The 18,529-nt window shown below is 39.9% G+C and overlaps 1 long non-coding RNA gene across 1 annotated transcript in view; it reads right to left on the bottom strand.

Annotated features, from left to right (window-relative positions):
- LOC103482505 (uncharacterized) overlaps positions 1-18,154 on the bottom strand; it is a 53,080-nt gene extending 34,926 nt beyond the window's left edge. Inside the window, exon 1 of the long non-coding RNA XR_001776064.1 lies at positions 15,085-18,154. This is a non-coding gene — a long non-coding RNA (uncharacterized LOC103482505). The remainder of the gene's footprint in view (positions 1-15,084) is intronic.
- Positions 18,155-18,529: the final 375 nt, after the last annotated feature.

Here is an 18,529-nt window from a genome sequence, read left to right on the forward strand (position 1 = left end):
AAAAAAAAAAAAAAAAGAATCCCATTAAGGATAATAGAATTAAACACCAAACCTTGCAACACATGTCATGGTGTGAAACAATTACAAGGAGTGTCTTCAAAAACTATGCAAGGAAACAAGATCTCATTTAAAGACAATAGCAAAGCAGAAGCCAATCGTTCTAATACGGGTCATATAACAAATAAATAATCCAGTTATCTGCAGTACCCAACGCAAAGCAATTTAACGCACCAGTGGCAGCTGCCTATTAATTTCCTGTACAAGAAGAGAGAGCTGGAGCCTGGAAGCACCGACTGGAGGTACAACACAGCTGCATCATGTATCACTTTTAAGCTAAATGTGAATGCAAACAAACTAATAAATGTGGGCTCATACATGCGCATATTTTTACATAAGGAAACAACTGAATGTCATAATTTTGCCATTTCTGTCACCTGGTGTATTGTGGGGGGGTGGAATAGGGGAGTCACTTTATGTCCAATGATGGAGATTTAATAAAAAAAAACCTCAAGTTGGAGCTTCCCACATGTGAACCTTGTCCTTAGGGTGTTTCATCAGTAATGGTCGCCCCCAAGGCTTTTTTTTCTTGAATTTGTTGAAAAGTCCCTGTCCGGCTTAATTATGTACCAAGCATCTGATCCGTACTCAATTCCCAAATAACTAAGGAGGTTGCGGCGGTACCAATATCTATGTTTGGCTGCGGTCCAAATAACAACACCTTGTGTACACCAAGGGAGGAATAAGGGAGACTGGAGTGCTATAAATCCAGAGCTATTTGGAAGTGAGCCACCCATAACCCCAAAAGAAAACGCTGTAGTGGTGATAAGGAAGCAGTGGACAGCACTGAAGAAACCTAAATGTGGAAAATTATTTGTTACAGCCGTTCAGGATTTTTGAATGATGGTTTTTCACATAGTAATATTGAGAGATTCACAAGTCACTTTTTTTTTTCCAAGTCCAATTAAAGTCTTTGACAGTCAAGTTTCTTAAACTATAAATGATATTCTCACTTTGGCTGCATTGCATCTTTATCTACAACTCATTATTATTATTACAGGTAATACATTTCTAATATTTAAAAAAATATTCAGTTCAACACATATAAAAATACTTGTATTACCTTCTGGGATTTTTTTGTAATTATTATTTATTAGAAATATAATAGTTCTATTGAAAGATCCTTTAGTACTGTAGTTTAATGCTGTTTTGCTTTTTCATCAGACGGTTCTTCTAACCAAAAACTGTGCATACCATTCAAAATTTAAAAAAAAAATGTACGTGTGTTTGTAACAGGATATTTTAATTATTTACCAACTTGCTCAGTTTCAGCAAATAAAAATAAAAAACCTAACTCTGATTTTCAACAGCTGAGGTTTTGTGTTCCCTTCACATATTGCCATGCTCCTGTCTTTACGCCCCTCTCACACCAACAGATTCAAAATCTTGCCAACTAGTTCAAACTAATACAGACTTGAAATGTTTCAGTCTCAATTTTCATAATCTCCAGCATTATCCTCTCAGCTCTTATCACTTCAAAAAGTTAAAGTTCACACCCCTAAAAGTTATTCAAGATAGTTCGATACACCAATACCAAACCTCATCGCCTCTCGCCACCTTTTCTGCTCTGCTTACATTTGTTCAATCATTTCTGCCGTCTACCACAATCAACGTGTTTCGGACGATCGATTGGCTCTTTGCGATCACTGCGGACCATCATTAGCTCCCACTTATTACAAACTGCATGGGGGACATTTGAAACAGTTCACAAAGGCTGTGCATGGAAGCAACACAGCCACACACACACACACACACACACACACACGCACACACACACACACACACACACACACGTGCACACAAGCACTCGCACTCTTTCTTCTGGGGTAAGGAAGAAAATCGTGCCCCACAGACATAATGTCTGTGTTTTTCTGCAATTAATTAATGGGTCCCCAGCTAGTTAGCAATAGGCAGCACTTGCTTTACCGCGGCGACTGAGCAAGGGCGAAAGGGGCTGGAGCCAGGCTCGCCTAAGTAGCTCCAGGCTTTTAGTTGTGAGCCACTGGATTTGGACTATTTTTAACGAAATCCTTTTATGGATAGATAAATCTGATTTTATGCAAGAGGAGTCTCCTGGGTTTCAATTAACTGGGGGGAATGAGGAGGGGAGAAAAAGAAAGGAGAGAAGATAGAAGAGGGAAGGAAGGAAGGAGAAAGACGTTAATTAGTACGATCCAATGGAACGTTTGAAAAATGCGTCATTTGTCATGTTTGTGGTATTTGTTTTTATTTGTTTATGCATTTCTTCATTAATTATCTTCTTACAATCTCTTGTAAAAAAAAAAAAACTTACATCATTTTTTTTTTATATAAAAAATGTGTTACAGTTAAGTAAAATCAAAGCAAAAACTCCTCAGCAAGTCATCCTCTGGGTGCCCCTTAAAAAAAACATTTCCTTATCTGCAGAGATGCGGTGAGCCACATCGACGATCGGAAACTAATCTGATTCCTCAAACATGTGACATGACAGCGACTCGCTGCACAGCCCCGGTGGCGCCGACATCAGCTTTGAATCACGCCAAGCTGTTTATTCACGAGGCTTTGTAATAGGCTACACCGGTGAGGAGTCACATAAAAGAGCTTCATGCTTGCAGAGAGATGGACGAGAACCACCAACAGTGTTTGGTCAAAACGCACAGCACGACATTTGTATCTATCACCTTTTGTACTCCCACCTTCTCAAACACAGAGATGCAGATTTTATTTATTTTCTGTTAGCCCTGCACGTACTCTCAGTTTTAAACCACCCACAGGGCAGTCCTTCACGTGAAGTTGATCTCAGGTTGTGGTCGCTTAAGTAGCCACACTAATACTCACCAGTTCCACCGTCAGCGCACTCATTTCCCATTAGTGGCATAATATTTTTTCCTCTCCCTTCAATTCCAAACGATTCTTAAAAGCAAAAAGAAAAAAAAAAAAAGCATTATCTTCTTTTTTTATTTCTTATCTTGCGTAGTGGCGGGAATGATTCAGTTCACTAGAGCAAAGAAATACAATGATATGCTTTTGGCTAAAACACACAGGCACCAGCTTAATTTGATTTGGTTATAGATTTTAAGGAGGGGGCGAAGGGTAGAGGAGTCCCATGCATGTTCTTCTAAGTTTGTACACCTGTGCACAAACCGAGTCAGGATTCTTAAAATAATGATAGATTCCTAAATTTAAAAAAAAAAAGATTTCTACCAGGCCTCTACATAGATCAGAAAAATGTTTGAAAATTAGTTAAACCAAACAAAGAAAAAAACTCTTAAAAATAAGTAGAAAATAAGATTATTAATCATCAAACTCACCTACAGAAGAAAATTGTTTGGAAAATACAGTGCAGCTCACTGGATTACATTAAGGAGAATACTTAAGATCATACCAAAAAAAAGTAAAGGTGACCACCTTTAGTCTTTTTTTTTCAGAGAAAGTAGGTGTCACATTGTGACATAAACGCATAAAAAACAGGAAGTACTGATCATTTTAAGCTCTTTGTAATGAGCTTAAAATGAGCTTTGCACTGGATTGCAACAGTGCAAAGCTAACAGGAGGAAACAAGAAGTCTCCACTGAGCATGCTCAGAGATTCAACCCAACGCGAGTGCTCCATCTATTTTTTTCCCCCCTCCTCTTGTTAGTCGAGTTCATTCTCTCTACAAGCATGTGTATCTGGGGCCAAATATTACTTAATACGCTATATTAACATATTTCTGGCAGTCGCGGCAGCAGGAGGGAGAGGTTGGAGACAAATTATCCAAATTAATTTCTAATTTAAAATCCACTTCCATTCATAATATGCCGTGGTTACACAAAGAAGAAAAAAAAAAAAAAAAGGTCGGGGAGAGTAAATAAAGGCAACGAAAGAAAAGATAGAGATTTTCAAGAAATTTGTATCACTGCATTGGCTTCTTTGTCTTAATAAATTCAAAAACACAGTTTATATAGACTGCATGTTGGCAGATGAACTTAATTTAGATAAGAAATGGTGGAAAATGAAGATGATTCTAAAAGTTTGAGGCACATACTTGGATTTCCACTTTGCCCTAATTAGCTTCCTCACATCTTGTTGAGTCTGAGATGGAGGAGAAGCCACGAGCGATGACCATGGGTCAGTCTCTTAGAAATTGTTACAAATTTGCACATAACAACCTCAGGTGCTCGTGGGGAAACGTCGGGCCCTGGAGCACGTCCGAGTGGAACGATACTTATGGTCTTCTGATGCTCAAAATGAGCAATTAGAGCGCCTTATTTTGGCCACAGTTAATGCCGCTGTCAGGCATCCTCTGGTCATAATTTATGCCTATTACTGAGGATTAGGTCCATTTCATCCTTCCAAGGGCTTTGTTGCTGCAAACTATGTGATAAATCATTAAACAGCATTGCGTGGATAGAAATATACTGGGCCAGTTTTGTAAGAAATATCTAGATTTTGTTAGACAAAGTGCTACTGTAAATGTTGCGTGGTGCTATGCATATAGGTCGGGAGACATACAGACCTCGGCTTTGAATGATAAAGAAATGTCAGGTATACGTGACAAAATTGCAGTCACTTTCTGTTCGACTTTATCAGTGTCTCACATCATTAGAACAATTTTAGTCCATTCCTTTATGACTTGTATTCATTGAGGTGTTGTTGACATTCATTTATGTCCCACCACTGAATTTTAATGGGATTGAGTTCTGGACTTTGACTGGGCTCTTGCAGTAGCTGGATTCATTTCTTTTCAAACTCTGAAAAAAAAAAAGAAAAAAAAAGACTAAAGGTGGTCACTTTCCTCTAGAGAGCTTTTTTTTTTTTTTTTAACCAGTCAGTTGACAGAGTTCATTTTGTCAGGTCAATAACTTTAAGGTGCTCAAGGTTTGTATCTGTAAAATAAACACAAACAATCTGAAACTGAGATTCAGTCAGATGCAACTTTGCGAGCCTAAATGTTGCTGCCATTTTCTTCTTAAACTGAATAACATCTTTCCCACGAACACCTCCATACAAGAAATCTTCTGTTAATACCGTTGCCAGCTTTAACATTTAACCTATGAAGGACACACCTGTACCTGTGACACCTGTAGAGTCTGAGATGCAACTCTTGAATCTTTTATAGTTTATCTGAGCATCGCGATGTCTGACCTGTGGCTGAATTTACTTGGGCGCCCAAAGCCACGTTTAATTTGAAGCACCTGGCTTGTCTGTCCTTTTCACTTTTACCCTGTGACTGTAGCTGTAGTAATTTAATAAACCCCAGCAAAACTTTTCATCCTAGTAAGAAGGCTTTTGAGAAGAAAAATGTTTTTTTTTAAACAAAACAGTAGTAGGTCATTCCCGAGTTGCAGAATGAGCATGTAAATATTAAATGCATCAGTCACAATATTCCTTGTTAAGAAGACAGTTTGCAGTACTTCACACAAAGTCTTGTAACTGCATGCTTAATCACCAATCTACCCGCGAGCTTGCAGCTTGTTTCAGCTAATATCAAATAATGGTACAACTCACCGTGCAATGAACAAACACCCCACTCCCCTACACAAAGACGAGGATATAGCCTCAGCGCGACGCCCTCCAAACATGGCGCGCTAGCAGAGCGGACAACATGAGCGCGCGTCTTTTCGTTTCGGCTTTCGGGGACGAAACAGTTTGTAGAGCTTGTGTTTCGGTTGCAGAGTTTGGGGGGAAGAGGGGGTGTCGCAAAAAAAAAAAAAATCTCTGGGTGCCGTGGTGGCCTGGGGAGAAGCAGGCCGCTGTAATTAAGGACAGGGGGAGGAGGATGTTCGTTAGATGTAGTGTCCTCATTAGTGTAAGTTCCACCCTGAGGTGGTGATGAGCAACGGACACCTAATGAGAAGCATATTGCAACGAAAGTAGGGAACCAACAATCGCCTTTTGTACGGGGCCTGGACCTTCAAATTGACATGAGTGGAAGGACTTCTAATTCAGTGTAGACAGCTTGGATCTTTGCCTTGGCAGTGTTCATGCGAAAGTTACGAAACGACCTTCCTTTCTGTTAACATTGTATCGCATCTGAACTGCGGTTGAGCGTAATCTTTGCACTTCGCGGTAGAGTTATGAGCAACGCATAAGCAGAGCGTTCGTTTTCTAACCTGCCTCGTGTTTTTCTCTTTACTCTATTCATTTATACCCAGGATAATAAGGGCTGCATCTATACCACCAATCATGTTGAAAACTTTAAGCAAGCAGCCAGCTATACAGACACTGTAGGGCTCACCTGCCCCGGGGCCAAAGGCAACTCTAGTTACTGTATCCCGCACACACCCACACACTGTCTCACAGCGTGCTTCTCACACGGCTACTGTACAGGTAATCTCACTTAATCATCTCAGAGGTCACCGCAAAGTGAGGTGGGGCGATAATTGCTGCGGTGAGCAGCAAAAAAAAAAGAGAAGGATTGCAGGGGAGAGGAAGAGTGAGATGACGATCGGAAAGACAGAAAGAGAGGACAAGAAAACTGAATGGAGCTGCAGGGAGGAGAGTCAGCCGAGGCACGAGGCACATGTGGGCGTTTTACAGGGAGAGAAAGAATATTTATGCAGCAAGGACAACTGTTGGATCTGAAGCCGTCAAATATGGTGACATAGTATTTTACTAAAGAGTACTAAAGAGTTTTAAAACCAGCGGTTTTAATAGACGAGAGAAATCCGGTGTTGACCAAAATCGATTATCAGTTTAACGTTTAAAATATCTGATCTTTTTTTGCATCATCGAACACCCCAGAGAGCTGTGTAATAAACAGCCTTCTGCCGGAAAGCTTTTACTATTTTCAGTTTTAGTAAGGTGTTTAAAAGTATACTGAAGGGAAGCAAAGAGATGTCAAATATTAGTCTAAATGACAAAAGTATAATCCGCAACATGTCAAGATGTGTTAATTTAAGCTACAAGAGAGCAAGGCCTCCATCAGTTAACACTGAGGCAAGTCGAAGTTCAACAGAGTGGCTTTGATTATTCTTTTCAAGCTTCAGCCTGTGTTTGTCATTGAACAGGGTGGACTGAGAAAAGGAGAGAGTAATGCTATCTATGCTAACAGCAATAGTCCATGCTAATGGTGCTAATAAAAGACGCTAAAGACTGCATGAAATGTGAAATCTAATCATTTTGTTTGCTTTAAAATAATTGTGAAACACAATTTTTCATACTTTCAACCAAACTTTCTTCTTCTATGAAAAACCCATGAAAGCTGTTGATAAGTATATATATATATATATATATATATATATATACACCGGCATTGAAACACAGATGAATGTCGTGGCATAACATTTGCACAAGATCCACTCAGGAGTATCTTTGACGATTTTGCATATATTTACACAAGAGATCCATTTAAATGGAGCTGGAGGACGCAAAACAAATCAGTGGAGCGATGATCCTCTGCACAGCCGCCAGAGTGTGTGAGTCAGGCCCTCCTGCGAGAAGCTCAGCCACATGGAAAAACAGGAGGGTCAGTGTACGGCGGGGGGAAAACGGGGCCAAGAAGACGTTGAACCCGGTGAAACAGAGCATAGAGCGGCCTCGTAAACCCGAAGCTGCCAAGCTCAATTCTTACAGAGGGTTAACCAGTCAGCCCAGGCTCTGACCAATAACGTGAAGGGCGGGCTTAAAGGGCACACACACACACACACACGAACACAAGCTCAAACTGCAGAGGTGCACCTGAGTGTAGCAATCATCGCTATCAGCAGGGAATATGCTGCCATCAGGCCCCATAACATCAACGACCACCTTGGCACTGACACCACATGACATGCATATGTGCGGAGGCAGCGCGAGACGATGCCAGGCCAGGCAGCAGCAGGGGTTTGAGGGAGATTCCCACTGACAGTGGTCCTTTGTGTGCGTGTGTGTGGAATCCCCCCCGCTGCAGAGGAAAACAGCAAGCTGTCCTCACTGCACAATGGCAAGACACAGACAGAAGAAAAGCTAGGTGGGTGTAAGAGTAAGAGGATGAGATGATAAAACAATTAATAATGGTTAATAATGGTTTCATAAAAAAATAAAAAATACACAGACATTTGCAAAGGAATTAATCTGTGTGAACTTCTTTGCATTCTGAGATGTTACAATAGTAATATTTTTGTACTTTGGTCTGAGCTTGTGTGCAAGATTCTCACCAAGTACCCCATAATTGTGAAAGGTAGCAAAAATGTACATTTTCCAATTCTGCCTATCTATCTGCTGTTCATTCCGGTGTACATTCAGATATTTCAAAATGCCTCTCTGAGTCTTCCTCCCTTCCACGCTGTGTTTAAACTTGCTGCCAACACCGTATGCTTCGTCCTACCATCAGTAGCCACGTTTCCATTACAAATGTGTGCACATGTTTTGTCTGTATTCTGCTAAAAATACACAATTAAATAGTAAATGAAATAAAAAATTACAAGCAAATAATCTTCATATGACTAAAAATTATGTCAGCGACGGGTGACAGCTGTATGAGATATATTCACAATTCCTCCATGGCGCTAGTGCTCTTCATCCATGAGCCATCAGTGTCAGTGTCATCAAAATGATAAGTTTTGACACCATGTTTATGAACAAGACAGGCTTGAAAATGTTTTAATTTCGCCTTTTCACTGTTTTGTGCTTTCCAATACAAAAACAGTCCGATCTCGGTGAGACTACCTGAAAATGTTCAAGGCAACGCCAGACACTTGCTCATTGCTTAGGCTGCTAATCAATGGATGCTCTTTGCAACTACTATTAGGTCACAGCATGGATATGCATGTCTTTCGCCATACTCCTCAAAACTCGATATAATATTCTTGTTCAGTATATTTGTGTTGTTGGGAAAACAGATTTGGGAGAAAACCTTTAATTCTGATACCTGCCAAAGTTTCTCTTTGCTCCAGTAGAGCAAAGGTTAATGGACACTGATCAATGAACGATTACAAAGCATTACTCTGTGACGTATTTAACTGGTTGGTTTGGAAAAGGTAAAGGATTTACTTTTAATACCAAAATCTAAATGTGGTCATGGCAAAGTTACACTTAATCAACAACGAGCCACATGCTAATTTGTGCACTGAACACAAATATGTTATTAATTTTAAAAGTTAGAGAATCTGTGTTTTTAATTTTGATCTTATTACAATGAAGGAAGGTTGTAAAAAAAAAAAAAAAANTATAAAAGTTTTTAATACTTTTCTTATATAATCTTTTGTTAGTTCTGAGAGATCTCAGTTGATTAACATCCGCATACTCAGATCAAAGATTTGCAAACGATAATTTGCAAATTCACCAAAAATCTCAGCTCTATCAGTGCATTTCTAAATGCATAATATTACATAATGCCTTGTCTAGCCATGCATCTAAAAAAGCCAGTTGGGTGAGCTACAAGAACTGTAATTCAAAACAGAAAATGAAGTTAAAAAGACTGAAAGTAGTTAAATAAATAAATATATACAAACAGGAAAAAAAAAAGAAAGAAAGAAAAGGACTGGCTGCAAATGGTGAGGAGTAATATGAGGGAATAAGAGTGGCAGAGGCAGGAAAACAGAGGGGGGAGGGGGGGCAGAGTGACAGCTCTTTCCCTCGGGGGCTAACTGGGGCCGGCCTTCGTCGGCCCATGACAGCCAAGCAAACAGGTACCCGGCAAGATGATTTAAGGTGATAATAACCTCCACTTTAGAGGATGGATGATGTCTCTCCTGTGGATGCTGAAGCTTAATGAATGAAACATTAGTAAATACTACTAAAAACATGATTAGAGAGCCCCCCTGCTGGTGGCAGACAGACAGGAGGGAAAATGAAAAGATGAGTACGCAAATGCGTCTTCGCCACCCCCAGACACAAACACACACACACACACACACACACACACACTTGCTCTCCCACTCGTCACTCACACCGGATCGTCCAATTCTTTCACTCCTCCTCAGCGCTTTTGAATAAAAGATGAAAGAGGGGAGAGGGGACCTTAGGAGGCAAATATGTATCTGTGAGTGAGTGAGTGTGTGTGCGTGTGCATTTCAGAGACTGTGATTTCTGTCCTCTGGGTCTGTTGCCACTAAACCAAATGATATGTGTAGAGCAAGGTGTGCTGCCTGCAGATATGCACAAACCATACAAAGTGACTTTATATAGACAATGAGTCAAAGCTCTCCAGATGCAGGGTGAGGGGAGAGAGACGGGGACTCGCTGAAGCAAACGTTCACTGCCTCCGCCAGCCTATTTGTCCGCATCAGACACTGAATTGTGGAGTACACTGAAGATTACAGGCATTCATCTGCAACAAGAGTGAGTTTAAATGTAAAAAAAAAAAAAAGATGCATTCTACAACCTGTTGCATAATGAAATACATCATCCGTCAAAGAAATGTCGGAAAAAACGAGGAGGCACGCGGCTGTATTAATGGAGCATATTTGCAGCTCTGATAGGGAGTGTGTTTGAACAAATTAATGCTTTGACAAAGTAGATTATTTTGAGTCTAGTGGGAATTTGGACGGTAGACGTAATCACTAAAAGTAGGTCGGGAAACTAGCGACTTTGTGCAACTGTTGAGAAATTAAAATTTTAAATTAGACTTGGAAATGAGACTCCTTGTTGGTGTTATTGACTCAGATTTACTGCGTGCCAATGCAGAAGCTTCGATACGGCTACAAAACCTGCAAGCGAAACCAATACAAAGGCAGTCTTGCTCATGTTGGTAAGACAACATGAGCTGATACGAGCTTCCATGTTGACCTTTATACCATAAACTGTTAAAAAATCTATTTAAAAGCAGAAGCGAGTATGAAATAGTTCAAGTCATTGGCCATTTTTAATAAATTAGATTGTTGAAAGTTTTGAATAGGACTTTATATTCAATCCACCAATTGAATAGATTTATTCTCCTTTAATTGTCACTGCAGGTACTGCAACAGTTGTTTTACAACGCAATATCCCTTTGCAAGATGACTGCAAAAATTGAAATAATGCTGTGCATGGATGTTGCTTTTGTCTCACAAACAAATCAAACTGGAAGGAAGGGTAAATATTTTTCCAAACAAATGCGACCACTCTACATATGACGATATGACTCTCTGTCTTGGCCTGACTAATACGTTTAGAACGTGCCAGTGGCTCCGCCCACTAGATAATTATTAGCACTGCTACAGTTCCAATATGAGACTGGAAAAAGTTTAATTATGAGTCTTTCACAAGAATCAAATGAACACTTAAAATAAGTAAAAAAAATAAAATAAATAAAAGATAAAAAGAGTCTCTTCCTTAAATATTGGGTATTATGATTTTCACCACACCATATCAACATAAACTCCTGCACAAACACGGATCTCCGTCAGTGTCTCCCACACACAAACAAACAACACACAGAGGAACAAGTCCACAGTAGAACAAACTATAAACTGTAGCCGGGCTTTGTGCTCTACAAGGTCAGCACCAACAGCAGTTTACCGTGGCCAAGGGGAAACGCCGGAGCTCTATTGTTAGCTAACAACACTAAATAGGACAACAGCAAGTCAGAGGGGACACAGCTACAGGAAATGCTCACTCACCTCTTTCTAATCTCAGACAGACAGAAGGACAAACAAGGACAGCCAATCAGATCAAACCTTAAAAACAAACGAGGCACAGACGAAGACCTATTCAACATTTATGTGGCACCAATTCATGACAGCTGCCAGTCCAATCACATAGACAGAATCGGAGTTAATTACTGAAATCCTGTAGATTTAGAAATACAGACAAGTTCAGTTTAACAGGCTATTTGGTAAAAAAAAAAAAAAAAGTTTTCCATCAAAGGAAAGCCAGCAATGTTTTTCACTGATACTAAGCGGGCTAAAAAAAAAAAAGGGTTTTATTATATCTGTTTAAAAAAAAGAAAACAATTCAGAAACATTTTTGGTGCCAGAAATCCCAGACTGTCATTTTTTAAAATTAAAGGCTCATCATTTATTACTCCTAATAAAGCTGTACTTTTTAAAAACAGTTGTAAGGCAGCCAAATGTTTTGCTAAAGTCACTGTGTCAAAATCAAAGTAACAAACAACAAATGTTCTGAATAATTACACATTATTTCAAAGTCAGGTTCTAGGAGGAGTACATGTTTCCTTTCTACAAAAAAATGGCATAAAAGACATGAATTTATTTTTTTTCCACAATTACCTTTGTTAACCCAACGACTGCAACGCTAGGATTAGGCCAAAATCCTTCACCGCTATCAAATATAAAAATTTAAAAAAAAGAACAAACAACCATCAACCATTGATAGGTTCACAGTGATCAGACGTATGAAGCAGTGTGACTTCAGACTAAAATTAAGTTCACTGGGTTAAAATACGCAAGGTTGAATTTATCCATTTATATGACGCCTTTTATGGCTAATTCAAAACCGCCTAGCTTATCAACTCTATTACACAGCGTCTCAATGGCAGCAGTTTGATTGGCTTCAATTTACATAATGGCGCAATGCTGAGAAAGTGAGACCTCAACTGCTCTCCATTTCTCCTATGAGCCAATTAGGTAGGTTTATGGATTTGAAGACATCCGTTTTATTTATTTCATTATTCATTCATTGTTCCGGGGAATAAGCTAGCTGTTGATCTGTGACAATCATAAAGGCAACATTTCCCCACTTCCTGGTCGCTCGGTGCACGAATCTAATTTGTGTTTGGAATGAGAAAACAGTTTCATCTGCAATTGTAGCCCTCTGCGAGTGACACTGATACACTCGCAGCACATAAAAAGCCGGTGCACATGCCATCGGGTCTTGTAATTTGTGTCACCAACTGTGTGTTTCTTGGGCATTGGAATGTGCAGTTTTGCACCAAGATAGGCTTAAAAAAAAACAAAAAAAACAGCTGATCATACAGTAGCTGTCACCCATGACTGGTTCTAATGGTATTAGGAAGTAGAAAATGCCTGGTGATGGTTGAATAGGGATAAATTCCTCTTCAAGGTCTGCAAATTATAACAGACATGAAACCATTTATGTAAACTTTGTTTTAAATTAGAAAATGCTGCACATGTAACAAACTTTAAGCCCAAAAAAGAAAAGATCAACAAAAAAAAAAAAATCAGCAGGGTCGGTGACAGCGGGAGGAGTTTTGGATCCAACAGAAAATGAGGGGATTCGGAGATAATCACTGTTTTACATTAACATTTAAATGAAAATGACATGAATGCAGAAACAATACATGAAGTTAATTAATAGGATTATCAAGTATTTTATCCAGAAATGTTACATTTTTCCAATTCAAATAAAGATATTTATGGATAATTTTTTTTCCCCTTTGGAGTTATGTGAGCAATAAATCCCAAAGACTAAAATAAATATAAAACTGTATTTTAATGGAAGCCTGACTTCTGACTTTTGATGTGATCTTATCAGTGACCAATTGATCAATGACTATTAAAGTTTGTTTTGGGTTTTTTTTTGCTTAAAACTCACTAAATTCTCATGACTGAAATGATGACTAGCAAGTCAGCTGAAATATCCTCTACATGACAGGAAGATTTGTATTCCCCCATTTCTAAAAGCCCATGCGTTAAGAAATAAACAAACAAACAAAAAAAAATTGGCAACAGGGTACAGCAAATATTGTTTTATTTTTAAAAATATGTGTCTGATAATGACACAACTGTCAGCCCAATTATCAACCAACATGACATTCAAATTTTTTTCTACCCCTGCATTACTCTGCGTAGTAAAGTTTCACATATAGACTATTTCAAGAGAGAATTCACAATTTACTGTCTTCAAAAATGGAAATGATATCAAGCCACATGACTTTTACCGTATTTGGCATTTAAAGCTGTGGCATGAAGCAGGTACAAACCAAATTTAAAACTAAAATTTTAAACTGATCGTAAATAGAAGTAATAAAAAATATATCCCCTGTACACATCATCAAAAAGAAACATCAACATCTTCAGGCAAAGTTGGTTTGGGGGAACATAAAGGGCCACATTTAACAATTTTCTGAAAGCCTTCCAAAAATGCTACCAGCTACATTTACATAATGTAAATGGCAGCTAACAGGTTAGTCGGCTTTGGAAACATGTAATTTAAAAAGTGGGGAACAGGGGCACGTGTACCCCTGCGTGTGTGTGTGCGTGCGTGTATGTGTGTGTTAGGGGAGTGCTCTAACCGGCTGCCAGAGGCACCTCAGCAGGAATCTCTGCAGTCAAATGACTCCACATTCCCTTTTCTCCTTGGCTGCCATTTACAGAGAGGACCAACGGAGGAACGGTCACATGTACCGAAACACACACACACGCACACGCACACATGCTGCACTTGCCTAACTCAGCACCTGCAAAATGCATCGTCATACTGGCACACGCAGCCTCTGATTATACCCATACAGGGTTTGGGGCAATTATACCACAGGTTCACGACTGCAAACATTCAATTAAATGATGCTCAGTGATATGTTTTATTGAGGGGGGGGGGGGAATGATAATAAAAAAAAATCTGTAAATGTTAGCTGATCACATGCCTGTATACACATGTACAGGCATGTGGCATCAAAAGGGGCATTCCACAAATCCTGCACCTTATCTCTAGCCTCTGTCTCATGTGCAGGCCTCCAGTAAAGAGGTGGGAGTGTATTAAACATGAGAAGAAGAGCAAGAAGATCAAAATTACCAGAGCAGCAAAGCTGGAGGCGCTCAGCCCCAACGTGCTTCTCCCTTCTGCCCCGTCTCCCTCTCTCCTCTCTCATCTGATGCCACATGAAGCCTGGCTCAGGTAACTGCACTTTTTAATGATGCCATTTGCCTAATGCCTCCCCGTGCTTGTCAATCCATCCTCGCATTATCCCCCCTTCGCCCCCTCCACCCCCCACAACCCCTCCGTCTTCCCTTGTCTCGCCGTATCACCAGCACCCCTCGACTTCTGCGCACCACAAAGGCCTCGCCTCGAACGTCGCTGCAGCGGCTCATTACGAGCATCCCCCGGTGTTAATTGGAGGGAGATGTGATGCAAAAAAACAAAACAACAAAAAAAAAAGACAAGGAGAAAACAAGAACAACACGGAACAACAAAAACAGGGGGGAAAAAAGAGGAGGACGGTGATGGGCAGACCTTTTATCCTACCTCTTCCCCAGCACCTTGTTTCTGCTGATGCAGGAAGTTCCACCAGGGCACAAATTGGGATGAGAGGAGAAGACAACAGGGAAAAGAAAAAAAAATGTTAAGCCACAAGCTGACAGCTCATGTTCAAACTAAGCCTCTCTGTTCCTTTCAAAAAGTCTCCAATTTCTGATAAAAAAAAAATACACTGACATGCAAGGAAAGGATGAATCCGGAGCACAGATGGGACCATTAATTTATTTATACCACAAATCAAAACAAAAAATTGACAGAATAAGCCAATTTATTTATTTTTTTTATGGATTACATGCCAGCAGAATGACCCAATTAAAACTCAAACAACTGATCATTTCCTGAAAGATTTGAACAATGGTGTTCACAGATGCTACCCATCCAATCTGACTGAGTTTAAGCTAATGGCTGGTGAAGACGTACCTAAAAATACTTTGATCTGCAGTGGCAAAAAATTGTAGTTTTGCAAATTGTTGGCTCCGGTGCGACGGATTGAAATGCATGCCAGATTTTTATAATAACTCTATTAGTTGATCTATCATGTAAAACCCTAGGAAAAAAATTTGTGTTTGCATTCGACAAGATGTGAAACGGTTCAATGGGTGTGAATATTTCTTACAAGGTACTACTATATTGCAGTTGCCCTAAACCGTCATAAAGTCACACTTATACAAACCTGTTTTTTTTACCAAGCAGACCCACACAAGTCACCCAAATGCACAACACTGGCAAACATACACTTTTCCTGGACACATATCCCAACAGAGGCTTTTATGACGGGGTCGGATGACATGAAGTCCGCTGGATGAATAGTTTGATTGCCTCGGGCAGGCGAGGGAAAGGATAGGCCGTAAATAGGATTGAAGTTTAAATGGAATAATGTGGGGCTCGGAAGAACCGGGGCTCGGAGAGGGGGGCAAACCCAGAGGTAACGCAGAGGTGACAAGTTCGCCTGGAGAGCGTCTGAGGCAATAATAGGACTTCTTTTGGATTGATGGAAGTAAGAAAATAGTCCTGCTCGAGACAAAGTCCTGGCTGACGAATATTTTTAGTTAAAGAGTCAAATGTGCGAGAAGCAATGAGGCGGGGTTTCAATTTCTGTCACATCCACAGCCAGATGTGTCAAATAGGAACAGAAGAGTGTAATTGTGGCGTACAGTAACTGCTGGATTTTCAAAGGGAAAGGAGAGGTTTGTCCTTTGGAACTGATGAGTGGACAGCCTGGTGTTCGCGGATGGGGGTGATCCCAGTAGGCCCACATTAAGAACAGAGCGCTGCCTTCGTTACGAGTCATTACACACCCTTAAAGCTGATGGCACGGGTGCAGAGAAGATTAATAAGTATCCAACAAGAAGGCCATTCATAGGATGATTGTGTAATGTTTGCAGGCGTTATGTTGTATGCTTGAGTAAACCTGCAAGTTAATGTCACCTGTGACAGCACTGCTTGTGGTTCCAAAGAAGGCGTCTTGTTTTATGTAAGCAGGGGCAAAATAAACCAGAAGAACCTCATTTAATTTGACAAAACTCCTAATCCGGGGAGCATTTTGACCATGTCTCTGAATGTAATGCTTAACCTGAGATTTTTTTACTTATCGTTGAATGTGCCTAGAAACCATCAGCATTTTCAATTTCCCGGAAATAAACAATCTCTGCAAATCTTGAAGCCTCTCTCAGTGAATTCCTTTCTCCTACTTGCGTGGATAAAATGTGAGCTTCAGCGCTGTTCTGGGTGCCACCCCCAAAACAACTGCCGCTCGGGAAAAGGCTTCACAGTAAATTAGCTGCAATTAGTGCTGCGACAGACATCAGCGAGACCATCCCCCAAATGCTATTAAATGGCCACCCAATCATATCCGAGTTAGTACAGTTCACTGGATCATTTCTCAAACCAATGATCTCAGTAAGTGCCGAGAAAAAGGGGCTCCGTTGGCTGATCAGCTGGACGTGGACAATTAGATTGGAGTTGGGGGACAGTCTTGATTAGCACTTTGCTCCAGGGTAATACAAGTCATTCTTTATTTGTCTATGTGGCATGCCACCTTTTTACACGACGACAAGAGCTTCACTCTATAGCATTTAGCCTTATCCATGATCTATGAATATTGTTATTACAATTGCTAAATTAAAGGAGTGATGTAGCAGATAATTTAACCATAATCTAGGTGACGGTAATCCGACTTTAGCTTTCTCTGACGTATTTCTTTTCTCTTTTCTGCCTCTGTTTTTGCTGGATTGCAGCTTCTGAAAATTTTTGTTGTAGGCCTCTGAGTGCTTTAAAACCCAACCACAATCTCATGTCCTCTGCAAGCCAGTCTTAACTTTGCACATTTAAATACCTTATCGACTCCTTTTTGCATTCACCCATCTACTGTTGACACTGAGCTACACCTCCCATTACATCTTCAAAATACTACAAACTGTACCATAAAACATTTTTCTCTATTCAAGATCATCTGGCAGTTTTTACTTTGAAATTCAAATTTAGTATTGCTGCACTAAATATCTTAGTCAATAAAAGCTAACAGTACCAGCAAAGCATTTAAGAAAATAAAAGAACATTTCTTTAGAGGTTTAAACGGGCCTGCCAAAGTGTGCCTATCGGTTGGACCCCAGCGTTCTGATGCTAAAAATTAGCATCAATGCTAAAGTAAGCTACAATGTGCACAATAGCATATGGAGCTCACAAGCACGTTGAGTAACATGGACTTACTCTATTCAGTATGTTAAAATTAGGGTATAAGCTAAAATTAACCAAAATGCTAATGTTAACTTAAAAGCTGTCAGTGGCATGTGGGGTACATTGACTTCCTCCATTCAGTGTGCTGAACAAGGCTAATAAACAAAATAGCTAAAAAGCATATTTTAGGGAATAGGCTACTGCTTATGTGGGCAGTTTGTTATAAACTGCCCACATAAGCTAATATTTGTGCTAATGTTAACGCACTGCCTTCCGATTTTTAATTTAGCAAAAGTAAAAAATCACGTTTACTATGTGGCACTCAGTTGCCAGAACACGTGCTCATCTCCTAGCAACAGATTAACAATACATATTATGTTAAAAAAAATATAAGATTTCTTCTGATCTTTTGAAATACTACTTATCTTTGTCTCAGTAGTTCTAACTGGAAGCTCTGTCCTCCTCTTTTGGAACTGACTGTTCCGCCATCTCTGCAGTTCTCTATGTCTCTGCCCTCCTCAGTGTTCTGTTGCTATGCTAAATACTTTCTGACCTAAAGTCCAGGTCGCATTCATCCAACCTGAACGTCACTGATACTCGACAAATGTCCCTATTCTGCGTCCTAATACGTGCAAGCGGGAATAAAAAAACAACAACCATGACGGACTATAATGAGAATTAAGTTGGTAATATGCTGGCTCCTGTCAAACAACAACTTCAAATGTGTAAGCTATGCTCCACCGTTAGCATCCATGTT

Source organism: Poecilia reticulata, linkage group LG20, assembly GCF_000633615.1.
Source record: "Poecilia reticulata strain Guanapo linkage group LG20, Guppy_female_1.0+MT, whole genome shotgun sequence".
NCBI classification, from domain to species: Eukaryota; Metazoa; Chordata; class Actinopteri; order Cyprinodontiformes; family Poeciliidae; genus Poecilia; species Poecilia reticulata.